The sequence below is a fragment of the Magnolia sinica genome, chromosome 9, assembly GCF_029962835.1.
Source record: "Magnolia sinica isolate HGM2019 chromosome 9, MsV1, whole genome shotgun sequence".
NCBI lineage: Eukaryota > Viridiplantae > Streptophyta > Magnoliopsida > Magnoliales > Magnoliaceae > Magnolia > Magnolia sinica.
Genome location: NC_080581.1, coordinates 84,157,361 through 84,163,460, shown reverse-complemented (window position 1 = coordinate 84,163,460; position 6,100 = coordinate 84,157,361). Strand labels below are relative to the sequence as shown.

The 6,100-nt window shown below is 44.7% G+C and overlaps 1 protein-coding gene across 1 annotated transcript in view; it reads right to left on the bottom strand.

Moving 5' to 3' along the window:
* Positions 1 to 6,100, bottom strand: part of LOC131255905 (disease resistance protein RPM1-like) — a 119,558-nt gene that overhangs the window by 23,524 nt on the left and 89,934 nt on the right. The gene's annotated exons all lie outside the window — the stretch shown is intronic.

Below are 6,100 nucleotides of genomic sequence, written 5' to 3'. Positions count from 1 at the left end.
CTTCAATTAGCAGGTAAGGCCACGGGCACAACAAAGACATACATGAATGACAGTAGGGAGACTCGCTCCAACCGAAGTGACCTCATCACGTTTTGTGGGCCCCACTATGATGGATGTATTGTATCCACACCGTCCATCCATTTTGAGAGCTCAGTTTAGGGCAAGCGAACCCCACCACAGAAAACAGTGGGGATTGAACGACTACCCTTAAAAACTTCTTGGGGCCAGAAAACAGTGGGGATTGAACGACTACCCTTAAAAACTTTTTGGGGCCACAGAAGTTTTCGATCAAGCTGATGTTTATGTTTTCCCTTATTCCATATCTGTGTTAACTTATAAACAGTTTGGATCTCAAATAAACGTCATGGAGGGCCAATGAACAGGACGGATGACAAATAAACATCACTTGGGGCTCTAGGAAGGTTTCAACCGCAGATGCCATTTTAATCATGTTTCCTGTGGAATGGTCCACTTGAGCTTTGGATATGTTTCAATTCTGGGATCATGTACTAAAATGTGTGGAAAATGAATGGACGGTATGGATAATAACACATCGCAGTAGGCCCATGGAATTTATTCAGCACGCTATTGCATACTGAGTTACCCGGTGTACAGTCGGCGTCTGTACCACGGGAGCCAAGTAGCCGACAAAGAATCTTATTATATCTTCAATTACTCAAGGAACGGGGCAAAGGATAGGTTTTTTCCTTTCTTTTTTTTTTTTTTCGACAGAACCTTTTATTTGCCGAAGAGGATTACGTGAGACCCCGGATCCGACAGTGATGTATACGCCTTAAATTCACACCGTCCAACCATTTTCCAAAGCTCATTTTAGGGCATGACCCTATAGGGACACGCTTATTAAGCTTTAGTAGGATTGAACTACCGACGGAAAGTATTAATTACCGAATGACAAAAGGATGAAAGAAGTGAGGGGAAACCATTAATAAATAAATGATGGGCACGTTCTCACCAACAACAACCTGTAAATAAATGAGGCAAGCAACGCACTACCCTTCGTACTAGCAATCTAGTTCCCTCACGCTATCAACCTAGTTACGTCTAAGTGACGACCAATAACTCCTCTTATCTTAATTTTTCTTCTATAAATTTACACCCTTGTCGACCAAACAAAGGGAGTAATGGCAAGGAACCAAAGTGTTCAGAGAGTGAAAGCTAAAGATTTCCCTAAGGTAATTGGTGAATCCATTAGCGATTTCTACAATGGTTGATCATCAAAGTAGCTCAAATGAAGAGTAGGAGTACGATCAGAAGCATCGGACCATCTCTTTTCAAATATAAGTGTCTGATTTTCCTCTTCTTTCCACCTGTTCAAGCAGATCAATTCCAACTCTATACATGCCAAGTGGTTCTCTTTATTTATTATTAGTTTTACTCATTTACCATTTGATAAATTATTATAGAATCCCTAAAGAAATTAATAAAATTATGCCAAGTAAAGACCATACAAGTGTATAGGTGGAAAATGGTGTCTAATCTCTTTCTTTTCCATAGCCATGATCCTCACTTAGTATTTATGGTGCAGATCGGTATAAAGTCATTCTAATAGAGGGTTCCTTGGACCTCTCGTTGATTTGACAATTCTACGGATTTTGGCTGACCATAGTTAAGCCACAATTTAGCTAGTAGCTACTCCAAAACATTCTAACACGCCGGATGTACCATTCTATCTCCCTTGGAAAGGTATTGCATAGCCAAGGAGGTAAAAACAAAACAAACTAATTACCTGTAACACCCCAGGTTTTCAGGAGTCGTGTAAGAAATCGGCTCCTGAATTCCCAAGTGCCATGGGCGGTGCCCTAATGGGCTTCATATTTTAATTACATTTGGATGATCTCATAAATAATGGAAGATTTAGCAAGGCATGAAGCATAAGTACGTCATAAAGCAGTATCAATTGCTACTGAATATAAAAATATCCAAACCACCAATCCAAAATCATCTAAATAGGGAACTAGTCCCACCCATACATGACCCATAGTGACTAGGGCCCTGGTCCAAACCCCGCGATAGCCAAAACTCAAACTAAACGGATTCGCCGAAAGTCTGGAAGCAAGGAAGCTCCTCTTCCTATCCTTGCTCACCTCGCTCGGCTTGTCAAGCTCTGCCTCACCTGCATCTAGTAAAGGGTTTAGTTGGTATTTTAAAACACCATCTCAGAGTGGGAGTGAATAGTTGTAACGTCCCGTCTAACTAGTACAGTGTCCTGAGGCGTCCACGTAGGAATTGCCGCAGGACCCATCGTTTAAACCACTTGTGGTAGGGTACCACACGAAAAATTTATCAAGGATTAGCCAAATTGAGTGGACCAGACGGGTCATGGCAAGACCAAGTGTAGGCCGACAAGCCGAATGGCCGTTTACACTTAGTAACAGCCTGTGCGGGTTATACCGCAACGCGGGAAGGTCAGAAAAATCTAAAAATCTAGGGAACCATAGAGCTCACTGGGCTTGTAGACCATCGTAGACCACGGACCCAGTGGCACCCAGAAGTGGGATCTGATACTAACTAAATGCACCCCACCAATGCCAAGACCGGAATCTGGCGCTCGTAAATGAAACCGTGATACCAGGCTATCCAGCTGTCAGATCTCTTCCACATTTCCAGTGGAGGCCTAATAAATTTTCCTACACCCATCCACGAACTCTGGAACCCGATCGAGGAACGGTGATTGTTGATCATAAATCAGACCCGTACGACCAAACCCCATATCCTATCGTCTCTAAATTTTGCATGGCCCTTCATCGGGCCATAAAGTATCTATCTTATAAGTTTCATGGCCAGAGGGCCACCAGAACCACTCCAATCACTAAAATGGACCTCACAGGCCCATTTAAAGGTCGGGATCGCATACTCAAACCCTATATCTGTTCATCCGTTTGTCTCCAAATTTTACACGGGCCCTAATCGGTACATAAGACACCTACCCAATAAATTTGGTGGCCAAAGGAGTGTTAGGGCCACTCCAACACCAATAGTGAGTCTTAGTAGCCTATTTTGGGAATTTGAGGAAACTTAAGGCCAAAGGGCCCAAGTCTAGGAAATAAATCCCTAACCCTCATCTCATAACCCCCACCACAACTACCATTGCCAAGGGAGTTAAGAGAGAGTAAAGAGGAGAAAGGGAGAGTGGAAGAGAGCTAAGGTGGACCCTAGATCAAGGTGGGGCCCAAGGGAATCGACCCTTTCAACTCTCTATCCCTTCTCCAAGGGGAACTCACCACCACAACCTCAACAATCGTCCGTGGGACATCTAGGTAAGATCCTTCACCCTCTTTTCCTTAAAGTCCATATATTGATAAAGGATTTGTATGTATTTCTCACATGCAAGAACTTGTTTTAGATATTCCCGCCGTTTGACCTGAAGCCCTCATTCCTAGGTCGCTCTCCAAGTCTCCAACGACCCATAGGTGTTGACTATTGTTCTTAGGTGGCCTAGCACCAATTTTAGTACGATCTTAATGATTTTGATTGTTTGGATGCAATATTTAAAATTCTAGAGAAAACCCTAGGAAGCGTATGTTTGATGAAATTGTATGAATTTGCATGTTTGACTCTCTCTTGATGTCGTTCTTGCCTCTCACATGATTTGTGTATGCATGATTACATGATTATGCCTTGCTTGATTTTTCCATGTATTGTGCCTCATAGTATGTATGATGTCATTTCTCTTGTGCATATGATTTCGTAATATGGAGGAAGTGCTTAACTTCCTCATAGACCCACACAACTCACATGCACATGTTTCACGATAACGATAGCTTACTTGTTAAAAACATTTGATTCATATGCTTGAGATGCCTGAGAACATGATGTTGATATGCTAGGTGGTAACTTTGATAGTGGTATGTTAGGGATCACCAATGCACTATCGGGTTAGTCAGGAACAGGATGAGAGACAGTAGTCCCATCGGTAGGACTATGCTATGGCTAGACCCGTGAGATTGGGTGGGTGTGTTCGGGTGGCTGTAATTCGACTACATGGGTCCCTTGTGCCCGATGTCACTCATCTCACGCTCGCCTGACACGTGCGGTCTAGCCTACTGCCTAACCAACCTTATTTGTTAACCCTGCTTGCTCATACATGTATGGAACCTGAAACATCCTACAACCGTAAGCGGCCCACCAATAACTGATTACCACTGGTCCATAGCCTCGTGAGCTGGGCATGGTGGAATAGGACACTGTGTCTGAGCTGTCGGCCTACGCTGGAGTACCGTGCCTCCCTGTAGTGACCACGAGCGATCCCTTTCTCTTGTCACTCCTCATGTGCTTGAAGTCAGGGATGATGAAGCCGATGGGTCAAGGACCGCGGGGTCTAGACCTCACACGTTGGGAGGTCTTGGCCTTGCAACCAGCTATGGGCATTGATACATGGGGTGTTTCAGATTCCCCAACCTGCTAGATGAACAGACTTAACTAAGAACTCGACTAATATCATCGCATTGCATCGCACTAGCTAGGGTGGTGACTCGGCAGTCGAGGTCACTCTGAGGGAGTGTTGTCATACGTAATTGTTAGATGGAGTCACTCGTGGGAGCATTGTGGAGAGGGCACGCATCATATCATTTATCATGCATGCACATTAACAAGATTAGCTAGGTGTTATGATTGACTGTTTTTCATTAAGTTCCTATTAAAATTGATGCCTGTTATAACTTGAGATTAATAGCCCCCACTGAGTTAATCACTCACTCCCACTCTGGGACGCTATTTTAAAACACCAACCAGACTCTTCCTTAGTCGTAGGTGACGAGGAGCAAGAGGAGTCTGGCGATGCGAGTCTCGATGAGGAGGACGAGATCTCCTATTTCCAGCTGATGAGTGGGACCTCGTCGGATCAATAAATGGGCCGACGGATTGCTGAGCAGTAGGCTCAGCTCTATTCTTTTGGACATATTATTCTTTTGCAATTTTGTTAGGTGACGCCATGTGCGACCCCCTTAATTCTTTTGGACATGTATATGTATGTATATTTGACCCCCTTTCATTTCAGTAGACTTGTGTGCTTTTGCTCATGTTCCAGGAAATTTTAGAATGCACATTTAGACTGAATTAACCGCATATCAATGAAAACTGGTCATAAGTGACCCCGGGAACTCGGGAGTCGAGTATATACCCGACCCCCAATTTTTAGGGCGTTACAAGTTGGTATCAGAGCATTGTTTGGAGGTAACTGGGCATGGGTCATGAGTTGGCTAACGCGTCCACTGACTTAAGAAGATACGTATTAGATAATGCAATAGGGACTTAGGATGCTAGGAGCCATCCCGAGTTTTAAATCGGCAATCTTAGACGAATGGTAGAGACTTACTAGGAATTAAGATTGGGTGGTGAGAGAAAGCATGGACGCGAAGAAATGAATCGGGAAGTCGGGCAGGACCTCAACCCATCGATAGGAACGAGCAGGGAATCAAAGGATTTGAAGGTTGAAGTCAACATCCGCATATGAATGAGCTAGTTTCAGGCCAAATTTAATAGTTCCGACCCGCTTGAGGATAGGGACTTAGGGGTGAATGAGATTTTACCAAAATTAATGGAATGGGGGAAAACTGGGATTTTGGCAACAAACCGAGAGAAACCTCATGAAACCACTAGGCCCATTTCGTAGATCAGCTTCTCCTACCCCAAATTCATATATGGCATGTCTCGGGGGGCCTTACTGGCACCCGAAAAGTCAAAAGACAACGGTACCCAAACAGGGCACCGGCATGGCCACGCCCAAGAGTCCAGCGTGCTGGCATGCCCACGCCCAGCCCCAGTCCACTGCCCACGCCCACCGGCGTGCCCACGACCACTGCCCACGCCGAAGCTCCAGCGTGCCGGCGTGGCCACGCCTAGGCCAAATTCGTGCTCTCTCTCTATGTGCACCTTGTACTCGTATGGGCCCCACCTTCCTTACAAATAGAGGCTCAATAGCCCTATTTCCTCTCATTTCCTCCCTCTCTACTACTCCCAAAAATTAAGAAAAGCCTCTCCCTTTTCCAAAATCTCAAATCCCTCATCTCTCCTTCATCACAACCCATTATCACCCCTTCCACATCTCCATCTCTTCTTCCTCATTCCCAAACTCTTTGTC